The sequence below is a fragment of the Ambystoma mexicanum genome, chromosome 12 (genome assembly GCF_040938575.1).
Source record: "Ambystoma mexicanum isolate Mex_15411 chromosome 12, UKY_AmexF1_1, whole genome shotgun sequence".
NCBI classification, from domain to species: domain Eukaryota; kingdom Metazoa; phylum Chordata; class Amphibia; order Caudata; family Ambystomatidae; genus Ambystoma; species Ambystoma mexicanum.
The window spans coordinates 605,596,628-605,615,356 of NC_090936.1; the positions used below are offsets into that span (position 1 = coordinate 605,596,628).

General features: G+C 50.5%; 1 protein-coding gene across 9 annotated transcripts in view; it reads left to right on the forward strand.

Annotated features, from left to right (window-relative positions):
* The window catches only part of LOC138513884 (uncharacterized), a 588,633-nt gene that overhangs the window by 90,407 nt on the left and 479,497 nt on the right, over positions 1–18,729 (forward strand). The window lies entirely within an intron of this gene.

Here is an 18,729-nt window from a genome sequence, read left to right on the forward strand (position 1 = left end):
CTGCAACACCTTATCCAGGCATGTCAAATGCTCTTCCCAGGTGGAACTGTAGACAGCAATGTCGTCTAGGTAGGCCACACAGAAGGCCTGCAGCCCACTGAGAGCATTATTGACTAACCTTTGGAAGGTGGCAGGGGCATTCTTCAACCCAAAAGGCATAACCCTAAACTGGTAGAGCCCTTCTGGTGTTCAGAAAGCTGTTTTCTCCTTGGTCTGTCCGGTCAGAGCTATTTGCCAATAGCCTAATGTGAGGTCAAAGGTGCTCACAAACTTGGCAGCACCTATCTTGTCATCAAGCCATTAGCCCTGGACAATGGGTGTGCATCAGTCTTGGTTACTGCATTGACTTCTCTGTAGTCCACACAGAACATCCAATCCTTGGTACCTGCCTGGCAACTTGCCTTGGACAAGGACCACTGGCTGGACCAGGGGCTGGTTGAGGGTTCAATGACACCCAAGTCCAACATCTTGGTGACCTCTGCCTGCATGTCCCTTCTTATAAGGTCACCTTGATTGGCGATATATACCAGAAAATCAAATACTGACAATTTGATATAATTTGCTGTTTAGGCTACCAGTTGAATAATTACTGATAGCTATGTAAACGATACCTTCAACTTAGTTTGTTCAGGAACACCCTTGTGTTTTCAGATAGTTTTTGGCTCCATTAAGTTCCTGAACGTTTGGGAGTTCCTCTTTGTATATATTATGTTCTAACAGTGGCTGACAATCCTGTTGCATCTGTTTTTGACAGGTCCACTGTCACCAGTGTCAATATCATGAGAAAGGCCTGCTGGTCCCCTGCTGCTTTGGTGTTAGATCTGGAGAGAGTTGCACTCGCTCCACTGAGCCATCCCGAGGGTTGCTATGCAGCAAATCAAGAAGGGGCTCACTCTCATCCTCTTCCTGCTCTGAAGCTAGCAAGAGGCATGGTACTTCTCCTTTCCTGTGGAAAGGCTTGAGCATTTTCACATGGAAGACTTGGGGGGTTACCCCAGGAATATCCACGTCCACCATATAGTTGACTTCACCCATCTTGGAGATTATCCTGAAGGGTCCAGTCCACTTACCTTCCAAAGCTTGAGGCTTGGTAGGCTCCATCACAAGGATCTCCTGACCAGGAGTCCAATCCACTTGTGAGGCCTTAAGGTCATGCCAGTATTTGTTCTTTTCTTGGCTTGCCTTAAGATTCACTGATGCCTGGTCCATTATCTATGCCATCCTCCTTCTGAGGCCTAACACATAGTCCACCACTTGCTTGGCAGGACCCAGAGGAGTGGCTTCCAAAACATCTCTTACTAAGGCAAGGGTCCCCCTCAATGGATGTCAAACGAGGAGCTCAAAGGGGCTGAAACCAACAACCTCTGGAGGCACCTCTCTATTGGAAAACACCAGGCATGGCAGAGATCCCATGTCTTCCTTAGGGGCTCTTCCGAAGCACCCAACATGCCCTTGAGAATCTTGTTAAATCTCTCAACCAGACCATTGGTCTGAGGATGGTAGGAGATGGAGAACTTATAAGTTACGCCACATTCCTTTGACATAGCTTGCATGTAACTAGACATGAAGTTGGTTCCTTGGTCAGAAATCACCTGTTTCGGAAAATCAACTCTGTTAAAAATGCCCAGGAGAGCAAACCCTGGCAACCACCTTGGCACTTAAGGTCTGAAGGGGTATAGCCTCAGGGTGCCTGGTGGCATGATCTACCAGGGCCATGATGAACCGGTGTCTACCTGATGTTGGAGGGTGTAGGGGACCAACAATGTAAATGTCCACCCTCTCAAATGGTGTGCCAACCAATGGCAAAGGCTGCAGTGGGGCAATGACACAGCCTCTATTCTTGCCAGACAACTGACAAGTGGGACAAGTCTTACAGTGAGCTTCCACTTCTACTCCAATTCTGGACCAATAAAAGTGAGCTGAGAGTCTTTGTTGGTCTTCTTGGTCCCAAGTTGACCAGCTAAGGGTACCTCATGTGCCAACTGCAAAAGGATACCTGGGTTACAACCAACCTATTGACTGCACCAGGCTCATGCTGAGTGGGCTCACTGTGAAGGAGCTCGCTCTCCCAATAAATATTAAAAGACCTAGGCACTTCACCTTTTTTGCTGGGCCTGTTTCCTTAGACCCTCAAGAGAGTGGCACTATCTTTGACCTTTACAGAAATCCGCCCAGAGGGCCACCTTCAGCTAACAAGCACTGGAGATCTGGGTGATCCTCTGGGGTGAGTACCTCTCCATGAGGAGGGTCCTCTGGATCTTCTCCGTCAGGAGATGAGTCATGGGTCATCATGGGTCTAGTCCTGTAGGAGCTGGGACCACAGTGGGTGATGCTGAAACAGCTGGAAGAGAAGGAGCCCACTTCACAGAGGTGGTCTTCTTAATCTTCCTCTTAGCCTTAGGTTTCCCCTTTCGCTTGGGTAACTGTATTTCAGTCAGGCCCTGTTTCACCTGTGACCTAGTGACTGCAGCAGCAGTCAGGGGTAACCCATCCCAAATTAACAAAGTCATTCCCCAACAAAATGTTAAAAGGCACATTGTCCTGAACCATGATAGGAAACTTTGCTGTCTTGTCCTCAATCTGAATGGTGACTAGGGCTACAGGAGAGCGTTTGGGAAGCACACCAGCTAACCTGGTGGTTCTCAGTGGAGCACCTACATAGTCCTCTGGCATGAGCAGGGTCCTGTCCACCACTGTCCTGCTAGCCCCAGTGTCTCTCAAACCAGTGGAAAGTTTGCCATTTATGAGGACACTTCTCACAAATCTTTCAGTGTTCTGTGGCAGAGTAGCCAGTACTTCTGAGTACTGGTCTCAGGCCCCAGGGGACACTAAGGAAATCTCTACAGGAGCACCAAAGGTGATTCCTGGAGAGGAGGGGAGGACAGTTGCCTTCACCTCAGGCATAGAGTAAGGGTATGTCGGGCTGCCAGCCTGGACACCAAGGGCCTTACCTTTACACTTGGGGTCACCCTTCCTGTGGTCCAAGGCCTCACCACCCAAAGAGGTGCCAGGTAAGCGGGGCACTGAATTGGATCGTCTGGAAGCCTGCTTTACAGCAGGAGCACCACTACTCTTACTCCACCCACATGAGACCTGACCCCACTAGATATTTGGACCTAAGAGGGAGAATGTTTTAATAAACACTTAGCTCAATCTCTATGGTCAACATCATGGATAGCACACGCCATTTCAAATACCTCTATCCATTGGAGGATATCAGAACCCTCCACATACTAACCACATCTTTCATACATTTGTTAGCAGGAGACCTGACTCTCTCAACTAGTTTGGCTGAAGTCTCTATCCTAGCTTTCTCCAGTTGGATTCCTTTACACTCAGAGTCTCTGTCTTTTGGTGCTATTTGTCATGCCAGCTCCATCTCCTTCTTCAACTGAGCTTCAGTCTCTAACTTGTTGCATTCAAATGCTAGTTTCATCCTTAATAACTCAAGTTCCAGGGCACTTTCCTGAGAAACAATGCTGGGTTTTGGAATAGGAGTTACAGGAGAGGTGGGCATTCCATTGGCAACATCTGTGACTTCACCAGGGGCAATGACCACATCAGAGCCAACCCCCTCCCCCCGCCACCTTCCCCCACATATTCATCATGTGTATCACAATCTGCCTGGAAATCCACAAGAGCAGCTATAAGCTCCGCTATAGCTGCCCTAGACTTTTCTTCAAAATCGATTTCTCTCACTTCACAAACACTCTGGAGAGCATCTAAGCTCACCCTAGTCAATTTACCATTTGCAATAGTTTCGAATGTTTGTAATGTAGTTATCAGTATACACCACTAAACCCTAAAATAGTAAAGAAGTGTGGATATTTAGTAGTAGCTAGGTTTAACACTGTGTCTTAAAACCAATGATCCTGCTGCTGTACCACCAGTGTAAAGACTGGGGTGGAGGGGATATCTGTACTTCTGCCCTCTTTATGGTAAGGTCAAGACACAGAACACCTCAGCCAAGGCTCTCAATGGGTAGCAATGGATGAGCATTCAAGGCTTAAGCTTTCAGGAGGTGATGCAGGCCTGTACAGTGAATCCCCAAGTCCCCGCAAAGGAATGTTCACACACTGTTAGGTAATAACACAGCTTTGTTATATAAAATAAGATTCAGATATACATATATATATCACCCCTCACACCTTAGTTGGCACTGGCTCGTGATTTAGTATAACAGGTTACTGCGAGGCAGACAATGGGGGGGAAGAGGGTTAGGGAGAAATTGTGGATAGAGAAGGGGGTGTTTAGGGTAACTGGAATGAGGGTAAGGATCTTGCGTAGTGGATGGGTATTAGGGATGTAAGGAAAGGTACATACAACACGAATTGAAACACACTTAAATTCTCCTGTTGCACCTGACCTCCTAATACCAGTGTTCACTCCCTTGAGCAGCTTGAGCACACTCCTTCTTGATTAGAACTATGCTCACAAGAAGAAGCAAACATGCTGTGAACCATGACATAGCTGGCAAGCATCTAAATAAGCAACATAGTACCAGGAAGATCTGAAAAAGCTTCTACATAGGCAGTACATGAGCACACATATAAGAGACAAGAGCTCACTCTCTTAGCACTAAGAGTGCTTGCTGAACACAAAAAACATGGCAGAGCATAGCATTAAACAAACGTCACCCAATGAAAATGTCAGTGTCCGTAGCCCCTGCCCTAAACACGTCTGCTACTTGGAGTGTTCCCTTTTGACCTGCTGCAAAATAAAGAAAGGAATGTTTCGTATGCCAGATGAAACGTTCCTGTTTAAACTCAAGAGTTTGCTAGAGTCTCTATTCCGGCTGTTGTCTTCCCTCCACATGTCCTCCCCACACACACACACCTTGACACCAACGTGGAGTTGAGGCCTGGAGGGGGGCAACTGCCACCTCTCAGATCAAGCATTGGGCGGGACAAACCCGCAGTCTGAGTAGTGCGACCTCGCGCGCACAACAAGGGAATTCTCCTGGTGCCTCCTCCTCTGGTCCCCGTTTGTGTACGCTCACCGTCCTCCTGCGGTCATCAGTAGTCCTGCCAACACTTCTCTGGCCCGTGCCAGACGCCAGCATCACCAACAAGCAGCACGGGCTGGGGAGGGACTTTATAGGCAGTATTGCTTGCGTGTATGCGTGCGCATCCATGATACCCATTGCCTCATGGGAATTGTAGTCTCCTGGGCCCTGCAAACCGCACATGGTGCCTCCGTGCCCCACCCCTCTTTTCCTCACAAATAATAACACTTTTTACTCAGGCAGTTCTATTCAAAGAATGGCAAATATATACACTCTGGACCTAATTCACAGAATGTTTTCCATGTGGTTTTGCCATTCTAAACTGCTTCTGTGAATTAGGCCCTCTATGTGGTACCACCAACAATACTTAAATTCAGTAGCAAATGGACCAACTGCAGACAATGTTAAATATGTATGTGAATTCTTAAGTGAGGTGTACCAGCATACAATAGGGAAGAAAGGCAGGTTATTTATGAACAGCGGCAGAATGCTTTCTTTAGACTTGATATACAATTCTGTGTGAGAATCCCCCCATCTGGGCAACCTGTAAAGGAAAAGCTAGGGAGTAACTTATCTTGTCTTTTACAGCCCAGTCCAATAATGTTCAATAACTTTCTGTTTTCTTTTAAAAAGGTTATACCATCCCAAAGTACCTGAGAGCCCACAGGAGAAAAGGATCCAAGATTAATATGGGACCCCCTGGACGACACCTGAGGCTAGAAGATGCTCTTCCTCGTCACAGTACCTTTGGTGGCTTGGCAGGCAAAGTGGCAGAGTTTCTCGGTTTCACTCGACAATTCCCTCCGAGGATGGTCCCCCATTTTGAAGAAGGAGCCACTGGGATGCTGAGTCCAAGAAGAAAAATGGAACCAAAGTCTTTCGGAAGTTCAGCAGTTTGGCTCTTCGCAGAGCTCTCCGTTGGTCGAGGATTTCTGTCACTAGAAGTCTTGTCAAGATGAAACTTGCTGTGGGCTCCTTAAAGGTGTGGCAGATGCGGATAAGGCCCCTGGGGACCCTCAATGACTTCTTGCGACAATGGGTGCATAGGTCATTTTTGGTGTCGGGTTTCGGATTTACACGGTTGTCCAACCTTTGGTTCTTCGGTGATGCAGCCACAGCATGGACACATGGATGGCTTCTGGCAACCTGAACTCAACCACTGAAGTGGACCTCGGACCCTCACCAAGCCTGGCCCCTTGGGATGTCTTCCTTATCTTCTGGTGGCAGGAAACCCACCAGTGGACCTTCCTCTGTACTCAGCGACTCTGGACTCTCTGTGGCAGGAAAAAGTAGTCAGTGTTGATGGCAAGGATGTCCCTTGAATTATTCTTAGGCAGTTTGGAACATTTGCAGCTCCAGGTGTCCAGCAGAACAATGCCAGGCTACACTATCTTCTGGGTGGTAGATAGCAACGGCTTCCAGCAGTCACAAAACATACCTCCGGACTCTGGGTAACACCAAAGGATTTCTTTGAGTCGAGATGTCTAGGCACTCCTCTTTAGGCTTCACGAAGACCCCTTCTCCGGACGGCAGGCACACAGGACTGACTTCCAGGGTACTTCAAATGAAGAGCAACAGGTTGCACAATGGTCCCTCAAAGCTCGGGGAGACGTCTCATTTGCAGGTCCTCTCTGGATCAGCCCTTGAAAGAACACAGCAGCTTTGGGATTACATGAAGAAAATGCAACAGCAGACTTCTCCTCCAGCTGGGCTCCAAGAAACAGGTTCTTCTTGCTTCAGCTTCGACTTCAGCTTCTGAACAAATAGTGCAAGGTCACCAGATATACACATCTGTTCCCCATTCACTCTGGCTGAGCTAGTCTCAGCCACCCTATGCAGAAGGGCATTCGTGCAGGTAGTCAGCCAATCAGGCTCACAGGCATTCAGGCCATTCACTCCACCCAGACACCATAACAAAAAATGTGGATTGGGGTAAGTACCCAGCCTTTCAGCACACTACGCTACATTCATGTCAGGACTGTTTCATTAATTGTGTCACACAGACAGAAACCAAACACCCACAACACAGAATGTGAGTTCACTTCAGACTCCATTCATACAGGTCCCACCCAAGGGTGTACTCGCAACACACAGCCACTGAGAAGACTCCAGTCAGTCTGACAGGAGGCAACCGCAGAGTCATATATGGTATTTCCACCCAACAGCAGTCAGGAGGAAACAAGGTAAAAGGCAGTAGAAACCCAGAGGCCACAGTGGTAATCTTGTCTTCCATCAGGAATCCATTGATTCCTATGGCAGGGACTGGGTCTCCCAAAAATAGAGAACACTCAGGGCCACTGCCAAATCAGCATGTAGCTACCACCAACCCATACGGTGCTCTGTGGGCAACACAGAGGTGCCCCAAACACACATAAGGGGTTGAAGAGTGTACCCCCACCCTTGGGTGCCATGAAGGTATCCCATGGGTGTTGTTCATCAAAAGGAAAACATGAAGAGCTGCACTGCCAGAGGTCGAGAATAGGCCTTAGTGGCAGAAAACATAGAGATAACATACACAGAGAAGTGGTAGGACAAGGACTAGGAGGCACTGTCCCTCCATAAGGCATTTCCAGCATCACTGCAGCCCAGCCAGAGCTCTAGGACAGCCAAGGGTGCTGCTCCCGACCTTGGGCGTCTGTCTATCACCTGGTTCGACTGCCCCAGCCAAGTGGCAGTCATGGGGTGATCATGCGGTGTACCCGTTCCTCCCCAGAGGGCAAAGCTGTTACGCGGCACAGCCAGTGCTCCAGGACAGCTGGGGTGCTGCCCCTGGCCCTGGATGCCTGTCTCACATGTGGGTCGACTCTCCCCAAACATAGCAGTGGTCTCAGGGAGCCCCAGCAGGGTCCTCATCAAACCGCAGAGGGAAACGCTGTAACTCAGCCAAGCCAGAGATCTTGGACAGCCCAGGTGCTGCCCTCGGCCTTTCACCTCTGCCTCGCACATGGGTCATCTGCCCCCCAGCCCAGCGGCATTCATGGGGCAACCTGATAGGGTCCCTGTCCCTCACCAGAGGGAAAAGCTGTAACGCAGCACAGCCAGAGCTCTAGGATGGCTGAGGGTGCTGCCCCAGTCCTTGGGTGTCTGCCTCGAACGTGGAGCAACTGCCTCCCAGCCCAGCAGCAGTCATGGTCCCCATCCCTCCACAGAGGGAAAATCTGTAACACGGCAAGGCCAGAGCTCCATGTCGGTGCCACCCCGACCTTGGGCATCTGCATCGCACCTGGTTCGACAGCCCCCCAGCCCAGCAGCAGTCGTGGGGGACCCAACGGAGTCCCTGTTCCTCCCCAGAGGGAAAAGCTGTAACATGGCACAGCCAGATCTCTAGGACGGCCTGGGTTGTTGTTCCCGGCCCTGGGCACCTGTCTCCCATGTGGGTCGACTGTCGCTAAGCCCAGCAGCTGTCCAAGGGAGCCCATGCGGGATCCCTGTCCCTAACCGGGGGCAAAAGCTGTAACGTGGCATGGCCAGAGCTCCAGGACGGCCGGGTGTGCTGCCCCCCACCTTGGGCGCCTGTCTCCCATTTGGGTTCACCATCCCAAAGCCCAACTGCGGTCCCAGGGAGCCCTGGCATGGTCCCCATGCCTCCCCAGACTTAAACGCCATAGCTCTAGGACGGCTGGGGGTGATGCCCCAGCCTTGGGCATCTGCCTCGTATGTGGGTCAACCACCCCCCAGCCCAGCGGTGGACATGGGGCGACCCAGGAGGGTCCCCTGACCCTCCCTGGATGGGAAAACTGTAACTAGCCATTGCCAGATCTCCAGGACGCTCGGGCTTGCTGCCCCCGGCCTGGGCCGTCTGTGTCTCATGTGGGACGACTTTTCCCAGCTCTGCAGTGGTCCGAGGGAGCCCCTGGCGGGGTCCCTGTACCTCCCTGCATGGAAAAGCTATAATGCGCCACGGCCAGAGCTCCCAGAGGGCAGAGCAATCCCAAAGCCCACCAGTGGTCCCAGGGAGCCCTGGGAGGTTCCCCATCTCTCCCCAGAGGGAAAAGTTGTAACGCAGCCCAGCTGGAGCTCTAGGACATCCGAGGGTACTGCCCCCGACATTGGGTGACTGCCTCTTACCTGGTTCGACTCCCCCCACCCCCAGCCCAGTGGTAGTCATGGGGCGACCCAGCGGGGACCCCTTCCCCCTGCGGAGAGAAAATCTGTAATGCGGCCCAGCCAGAGCTCTAGGACAGCCGGGGGTGCTGCCCCCAGCCTTGGGTGTCTGCCTTGCATGTGGGTGGGCTGCCTCCTATCCCAGCAGGGGTCATGGGGTGACATGAAAGGGTTCCCGTCCCTGCCCGGAGGGAAAAGCTGTAACGCAGCTTGACCAGATCTCCAGGACGGCTGTGGAGGCTGCCCCCCGCCTTGGGTTCCTGTCTTCGCACGTGGGTCGACCGCCCCCCCAGCCCAGCAGCGGTCATGAGGCGACCCATCTAGGTAACCGTACCTCCCCAGAGGGAAAAGCTTTAATGCAACGCGGCTAGAGCTCCAGGATGGCCTGCCATGCTGCTCGCGGCTTTGTCTCCCATGTGGGCCGACCACCCCCAAGCCCACCGGTGGTCCCAGGGAGCCTCGGCAGGATCCCCATCCCTCCCCAGGGGGAAAAGCTGTAACACAACCCAGCCAGAGCTCCAGGATGGCCAGGGTTTCTGCCTCGCATGTGCGTCGACTGCCCCCCATCCCAGTAGCGGTCATGGGGCAACCCGGCGGGGTCCCTGTCACTTAGAGGGAAAAGCTGTAACGCGCCCTGGCCAGAGCTCCAGGACGGCCGGGGCTTCTGCCTCGCATGTGCATTGACTGCCCCCCAGCCCAGCATCGGTCATGCTGTGATCCAGAGGGGTCCCCCTCACTCGCCTCAGAGAAAAGCTGAAACGCTGCATGGACAGAGCTCGAGGACGGCCAGGGGTGCTGCCCCAGAGCACCTGTTTCCCATGTGAGTCGATCGCCCCAAAGCCCACTGGCGGTCCCAGGGAGAGCCGGCAGGATCCCCATCCCTCCGCAGAGGGAAAAGCTGTAACACAGCCCAGCTAGCTCTCGAGCACGGCCAGTGGTGCTGCCCCTGCCTTGGGCATCTGCCTTGCACATGCCTCACCCTCCAGCCCAGTAGCAGTCATGGGGCGACCTGGCAGGGTCCCCATCCCTCCCCAGAGGGAAAATCTGTAACACAGCCGAGCCAGAGCTTCAGGACAGCCAGGGCTTCTGCCTCGCGTGTTCATCGACTGCCCCCCATCCCAGTAGCGGTCATGGGTTGACCCGGTGCAGTCCCCGTCACTCACCGGAGGGAATAGCTGTAACGCGCCATGACCAGAGCTCCAGGACGGCTGGGGCTTCTCACTCGCATGTGCGTTATGACATGATATTTTATTTATAGCGTGCCTATACACAAGTGTTTCAAGGAGCGATGAGACAAGGGGTGAAACAAGGGAAGACAAGACAACAATCTTACTAGGCCAAGTGACATTGAGATCGCTCAAGTGCGAGGGAGAGGGAAGGGGAAAAGTGCCAGGGAAAGGGGAGGAGTAGTGCGGGACATAGGATTGAGACATAGAAAAAGAGTGCGGCCAACATGTGGTAGTGCAGCGCTAAGTGCAGACAGCAAGTGTTGGATAAGTGCAAGTAGGGGGGCTGTAGGGATGCAGATGCAGTCCCCAAGTGCAGGGTTGCCAGGAGGCAGTGCAAGTGTGCAACTGGGAGGGCAGGTACCTGGGTTGGATGATTCAGAGGTTGTCCAGGAAACCAGTGCTTTATCAGACAGGAAATCAGCAGGGAAGGGGAACAGAGAAGGCAGAAGCACAGAGGAAAGTCTTGAGCTGCTTCCGGAACCAGAGATGGTTCTGCTCAAGTTTCAGAGAGGCACGGAGGCTGTTCCAGAGGGAGGCGCCGGCCAAAGAGAGAGATCTGCCCCCAACTCGTTGCTTAGAAGAGCGACTGACCTCAGGGAATTAGAGGTGGAAGAGTGAAGGGCTCAAGAAGGAAGATACGTCTGAAGAGAAAGCTAGAGGTATTTAGGTCCCAGGCCCCAGAAGTCCTTGTGGACAATGCAAAGGGTCTTGAATTTGATCCTTGCATCCACTGCGAGCCAATGGAGAGATTTCAGTGCTGGAGAGATAAGATCCCTGGGCTTGTAGCCAAGGACAACTCTCACAATCCTATTCTGCAGAGGATGGAGATTAGAGGAGGGTAGATTTAAAAAGAGGCTGTTACAGTAGTCAAGCCTAGAGAGAACCAGAGCTCTGGAAACAGTGAGCTTCTGGGGGAAGGAGAGGAAATGAAGAATACCTTTGAGGAGGTACAGTTGGTAGTTTGACTTCTGTGATGGGAGAAGGAGAGTGTGGAATCGAAGATATCCCCAAGGTTCTTAGCATTACAGGTAGGAGCAGATAGAGGGCCAAGGGAGGCCAGCCAGAGAGTGGCGGGAAAGGGGGGTGCAGGTGTGCCGATGAGGAGGATCTCTGTCGTACTGTCACTCAGGCAGAGATCATTGGTGGCACACCACTCCTGGATTGCAGACACAGTCAGGAATGAGAGAAAGAGAAGAGGCAGCGAGGGGATCCTGAAGATGAGCTGGGTGTCCAGAGGGCGAGAGGTGCCAGGTATTGGTTGAACGACCAGGGCAAAAGGCTAGACCCCTGGGGAACACTGAAGGTCGAGAGCGAGATAAAGGAGAGGAAGGACCCAAGTTGGACCTGGGAGGGTTGGTCAGAGAGGAAAGAAGTTGCGATACCCAGATTATCATGGAGTCGGTTAGCAGGATGGCATGGTAGACCATGTCAAAGGCAGAAGAAAAATCCAGTAGGATGAGAACAGAGGGGAGGTTAGAATCAAGGTTGGCGAGCAGGTCCTCACAGATGTTCAGGAGAGCGGTTTCCATGCTTCCAGTTGCTCTGAAGCCAGACTGATGGTCATAGAGACAACCAACAGATTCAATGTGAAGATTAAGCTGGGAGATGGGCAGCTTTTCCAGGAGTTTGCCCAGGAAAGGAGGGATGAAGATCGGGCAATAATTAGCCGGAAAGGGAGGGGTCAGCGCAGGGTTTCTTGAGGAGAGGGTGCACAAGAAAGTGCTTAAGAGGGGAGGGGAAGGTTCCTGAGGTTCCAGAGGCAAAGGAGTGGTCGCAGAAGTCAGCCAAGGCTGGAGCGAGGTTGTCAGTGTGGTCCTTGATAGTTTTGGAAGAATCTGCTTGGATGAGGTTTTAATAGATCAGACTGGTCTAGAAACCTTGTCAGGGGAGAAGAGAGGAAAGGCAGAGAAGGGAGGGTGATGGCTGCAACAGGGCCAGCGGAAGAGGAAAGAGTGGAGGGAGAAGCAGAGAGGGTGGACAGGATATCCTGGGTTTTAGAGATGAAGTGAGAAGCCAGGCCTGTACAGAGGGTAGAGACTGTGGAAGGTTTGGCCAGTTCCTTGCAGATGTTAAAGAGTTCGGCCGAGTTGTTAGATGCCACCAAAACGCGGGCTTGGATGTGAGCTCTCTTCTTAGTAAGGACAGAGAGTAGGCATTGCCTTTGGAGCAAGCTGCAGACCAGTTTGTCACAGGATGTACAAGATGCCAACCATTTCCTCTCAGCCACCCTACACTTGCGGTTAAGGGTGACGAGGACAGAGTCCTACCAGGAGTTGCACTTGATTTTAGGCTTCATGTGGATCCTCATGACAGGGGCAAGTACATCAAGATTATCAGAGATAGCAGACTGGAGCAGCCCCTGTGTTGACAGCCCCCCAGCCCAGTATCAGTCATGGGGCGACCCGAAGGGTCCCTGAGGGAAAAGCTGAAATGCAGCTTGGACAGAGCTTTAGAATGGTTGAGGGTGCTTCCCCTGGCCTTGGGCGCCTGTTTCCCATGTGAGTTGATCGTCCTAAAGCCCACCAGCGGTCCCAGGGAGCCCCGTCAGGATCCTCATCTCTCCCCAGAGGGAAAAGCTGTAACGCAGCTCAGCCAGATCTCTAGGATGGCCGGGGGTGCTACCCCTGACCTTGGGCGTCTGCCTCGCACATGATTCGCCACCCAGCCCAGTAGCGATCATGGGGCGACCCGGCAGGGTCCCCATCCCTTCCGGGGAGTAAGCAGTAACGCGGCATTGCCAGAGCCCCAGGACGGCCGGGCTTGGGCTCCTGTTTCCCATGTAAGTCGCCAGCAGCAGTCCCTGGGAGCCCCGGCAGGTTTCCCATCCCTCTCGATGGGAAAAGCTGTAACGCGGCTTGGCCAGATCTCCAGGACGGCTGGGGTGCTGCTGCTGCCCCAGTCATGGGTGGTTGTCTCCCATGTGGGTCAACCATCCCCAAGCCCAGCAGGGGTCTTGGGGTGACCCGGCTGGGTCTCTGTCCCTTCCCAGAGGGAAAAACTGTAACGCAGCCCAGCCAGTTCTCTCGGATGGCTGGGGTTGCTGCCCCAAGCCTTTCGCGTCTGCCACGCATGTGGGTCAACCACCCCCCAGTCCAGCAGCAGTCATGGGGCGACCTAGTGGGGTGCCCATTCCTCCCCGGAGGGAAAAGCTCTAAAGTGGCCTGGCCAGCGATACAGGACGGCCTGTGGTGCTCCAGCGGGCAACGGCCAAACATTCCCCAACCCCCAAAACCCTTTCCCTGGTGGCCTAGTGCTCCTGTCTACTTCCCAGGGGTGGCAAAATGGGGCCAGACCCTCAATGTTGCCCTCTCAGGGAAGCAGAAAGAATCTGCCCCTCTGTGGGGGTATTCTTAAGAGGGCTAGCCCCACAGGCACAGGGCCAGCCCCCTGATGCCCCCAAGTGTGCCTTCTTTCATAGTGCGCTATGTTGTTTTGCCTTCCTTGGGGGCAAATGGGACACCCATCTTCTCCCAAAAAAGGCAAAACAAGACTGTGCAACCTTACTTTTATTTTTTTAGGGTAGGGACTGTTTGGCCTGGGGGGCCCCCACCCCCAAAATCATTTCTCTGGTGGCCTAGGGCCCTGTTCTGCTTCCCTGGGATGGAAACATTGAGTTAGACCCACAGTGTTGCCCCCCCCCAGGGAAGCAGAAAGTATCTGCCCCTCCTTAAGGGGGATTCCTGAGGGAGCCGGCCCCACAGGCATAGGGCCAGCCCCCTGATGCCCCCAAGTGTGCCCCAGATGAGGCAAAACAACATTGTTCCATATTGTTACATTTTTACCCACCCACATCAATTCCTTGGTGATCCAGTGGGATTGTTGACCGAGAATCCTTGACCAGCAATCTGCTTGTTAATGTTAAAGGACATTTGTACCGCGCACTGTCACCACCGGAGTGGTCCCCTGGCGCTCTGGCGGCTCTGAAAGAGGGAGGGGGTGGGGGTTGAGTTAGTGGGAATAGGTTGGAAAAGTGCAAGAGAGCAGTGATTTGCTGTTGGCAGCCTCAGCCCGGTGGGTCCGTTGGCTGGGCTTGGGGTGTTTTACAATAGGTAGTCGTCGTTTGCTGTTTTGCAAGTGTATGTGCGGTTTGTTTTGTTGTTGCAGTGTAGTGAAGTTTGTGCGGATTGCTGCGTTTTAGGCTTGTGGTTGTGTTTGGTTAGAGTTTGAGCTGTGTATGGAGAGGGGTGAAATTGTTAGTGGATTGGTTAGTTGGCCTTTCTGTCCTTGCAGTTATGTCTAGGTGTGATGCTTGCTATCATTTATTATTCCACCTGGGTGTGTGGTGCTTGTTAATTCAAAATTCTGTCTATATGAGAGGAGGCTAGTGATCATGTTTCCATACGGGTGTTTCACCTGTCATCATTACGGTTTCATCTAAGTGTTGCATGTGCTAACATTCACAAACCTGTATAGATGTGACGCAAGCAAAATTGAGAATTCAATCTAAGTGTGGTACATGCTAATATTCACATTTCTATCTAGATGCAGCGCAGACTAAATTGAGAATTCAATCTAAGTGTGGTAGATGCTGACATTCATATTTCTATCCAGATGCGGCGCAGGCTAAATTGAGAATTCCAGCTGAGTGTGGTACATGTTCATGCTAATATTCACATTTCTATCTAGATGCAGCGCAGGCTAAACTGAGAGTCTCCCTTTTCCCACCAGCCCTCCCCCAAGCCAATCGGGCAGGAAATGCCCATGAGCACAAAAAACGTGTCTGCACAATTTACATGCTGAGGCCAAAAGGCTTCAGCATGTAAATTTAATTTCCCGATCACGTCATCGGCGCATGTAGTGTGCGCAGATGTCATCAGTGCTGACCCCTGACCCCCAGGCAATGAAGGGGAAGCCCTCCCTCCCATTCATTGCCTGGGAGTCGTCCCCCACCACAGGTAAGCAGTGTGGAGGATGAGATATCTCGTCCTCCACAGTCAAGTGGTTAAAAACGAGCATTGGCAAAGCCAACAATTTTGGCTGTGTATAAGGATTAGGCATTTGCCAGGCACTGCTATTAGATGCCCGGGCGCACACATCATTTTACACGTGCTTTCATGAAGGGCCAGTTAATGCCACTATGGCAATGCCTGGCAAGTGCCATTCCCATGCCTACACAAACGCCCAAATTGTTGGCATTGCCAATGCTTATTTTTCTTATCCTCACCTCTTTACAACTCTGACCCGCGCTTTCCTTCTCTCTTTACACCTCACCCTTTCTCTGGTTGTTCCTCTGATTTCCTCCTCTTTGCCTTCTTCCCTTCCTTCTTCCTCTATTTATTCAATCCATCACCCCTTCTACCTCGCCTTATGTTATCCTTACCCACTCCTCTTCATACCCTCCTTCTGCCCTCCTTAAACCCTTTTTATTTTTTAGCCCTTTTCCCCTCTTACCCTCCTGCTCATCCCATCTTCTAGTTTTCCTTTCTTCCTATTCTCCCTCCCCTTTTCTATTTTCTTTTTCTGTCCTTTTCTTCTCCATGTTAGGATTTTTCTTTCTGCCATATACCTGTCTTGCTCTTATACTCCATGGCTTATTTCCTTTTTTTCTTTTTATAGCTTCTGTCCTTTTTTCTTCACTTTTTATTTCTATTTCATTCTTCCCTTTCTCTTTTCGGTTTCTCTTTTGTATGCACTTTTTGTTTTTATCTTTCACTCTTTTTCCTTCTCCCTTTCTTTCTTCCAGACACTTTCTTTGTTTTTTCCCAGTTTTTCTTGATTCCCATGTTGCCTTTTGTTCTTATTCATCACCTGTTCGTCTGTTGGTTTTGTTTTAAAATGTGATTTCATTTCTCCATTTCATCTCCCTGTATTGGTCTTTTGTTTCCACTTCAGCTCCCACCCATTTGCACACACAGTACTGGGCTGCAGAAATTAAATAAACGTATACAAACCCAAACAACGCTTGTGATCTGATTGGCTCCATCTGGAGTACAATAGGGGCCGGAGCAATAAACATTTGGTGAGTGTGGCCTTTTTTTAGCCATTCCTGAAAGCTGAGGGAAGACTCAGCGCCTCTTCAATTTAAGCTTCAGCTCCTTGTATTGGTGATGAAGGTAGGAAGACTTGCCCAGAGCAATTGCCGAAGGTTTACGATTAATTCTAAATCTTCCAGCCATCGGCTATTTGTTTTGCTTTGTCACCCGAGTGGGACGGGTGTGCTCAGACGTCGTTCCCGTGGCTCCTGGGCCTAGAGACCCAAGCTACTAGGCCCAACAAGGCCGAAACATGTCTGAGGATGCTTGTGGTCTCGTGCAGAACGGATGTGACCTAGCAGTTCGTGCTGGACTGCCCCTTTGGGGGTGGTACCAAGCCTGATTTGCATATGGTCTTTTCCCCTGCTGTAATGACTTGACAGGCAAAGAAATCAAAGAACAATGGTCTGCAGGGTTGCCCAGAGCAATTACCGGAAGTTTAAAATTAATTCAAAACCTCCCAGCCATCACCTCTTTATTTTGGGGGGGGCAGATGCTGCCAGGACTATCGGAGACATCTATTCTCTAACCCCTGGCCATGATGGCTTTTTGGGCAACAGAAAAACAGCTGAATCACAAGTGACTGGGGCTGCAGCTAGAGAACTACCAGCGTATTTGCTCCCAGATCCTAGATAATGGAAACATTATCACTAATTGGCTTTAATCGCAATACACACATCTTACAATAGGACACAACATACCTGTAATAATGCTGTCCGGAATTTGCTTTCAACCTAGTGTACAATGCCTTCATGGAAAGTTGGTCTGGCTGACCAGCTTACAGTCACATTAGCCCTTGAATTGGTCGTTCAGGTGCAGTACGAAGTTCAGGAGTCCTCTGGGGAAGGCTGTGTTTGCAGTGGCGAATCTCTACATTTCAAATTGACCTCCCCATTTATGTAGGTTTCCGACAGGTAGTACTCGGCGGGAAAAGTTTCTCAGTGTGGAGCCTGTATATTGCATTGTTCTTAGTGTTCTGCAAGCTGTAGTACTCTCCTGTACATAATCAGTGACATTTACAGAAAGATCCATGCATGTGCAGCTGCACTACTTGCCCCATCAGTTCTTCAAATGCACACAGTGCACCATTTGTTACTTGCCGAGGGTCAATTCTCTCTTACAAGTGGCTAGTGCTGAGGGCACATTTTTGGGCCTGCTCTATAGGAAGCAGAGCCTTGATGCCCTTTGCTGCACATCGCCGGACACGCCCACTTGTTTGAGTCGGGAGGCCAACAGAACTCTACAGCAGCCTTTCCATGGTGTCACTCTAGCTGCATAGAGTGTAGTAATGATGATGTCACCAAGATAGCTGCCAACAAAGTACATAACATCTTCAATATCTCCGTTATTTATGGACAGATTTTAAATTCTCAGGCCTTTTTTGAAAACTATTTTAGGCCTAAAAAGTGGCCCTAACATTTATTCTGAAGTCGATCGTGTTTTAAAAAGGTCATATTTTATAATACAGACATGCAAGTACATCACTAGTGTTTACACGTTTAGTTCTTCGTTTTTTAAATGATTGCTTGTTATCTGTTTCAGATACAACTGTTTGACTATAGTTATGCAAGGTGTAATGCAGATAGATGGACATTGTCATCCAAATGCAAATCGCCTGAGTGGTATAGACTTTCATTTGTGTTTGCTTCAACGCCAACAAAGGGAGGCTTTATTTCAAAAATCAAAATCTACTGAATAAACTACTTAATGTTGTAAAAACCTGAAATAGGTGTGAAGACATTGATTATAAACACCTTGCAGAACACTTAAAAATACAACTAAAGAGGAAATAAACAACAGTAATGCAAATTGTCATATTTTCTGTTACAAGAAGTGCATACCCGAAGGTAATCTTACTAGGCCAGACACATGAAGATGCTGGTGAAGTCTTGGTGAGCAGGAATGAGCTTTCCCGCACAAGATCTCAATGTACTGATCTACTTTTGCAAAAAACTGCCTGCTTCTTTTGAGATAGGCCTGAAAATGGGAGGCATCCATTGCCCACTGTTTGCACTGTAGATGCAGGACAGAAGATATATGATGCTGTACAGTTGAAAGAAAATAGCCAATTATTAGACGATCATCCCGACAGTGAGCCACAAAAAAAATCCTCACCAGGCAAGTATTTTTCCAGTGCTTTATAGAGTTATATGCACTACAGCCTCAGCCCACCGACCTCTCTCTTCTCCTCTCACCCATGATTGTTTCAGAACCATACATTCTACATACATTCTTCCTGCTAGATTCCTTCATGGGATTCCTTCTCACTATTATAATCCATATTACATGGTGGACACCTATGTTAGACAAGATGTAACACATCTCCTTTCCCAATTGGTGTTGAAGCAAGATGCTATACACCTGTCTACCACCATACTTCATTTACCTACCAACATACATTCCACTCTACCCTCTCTCC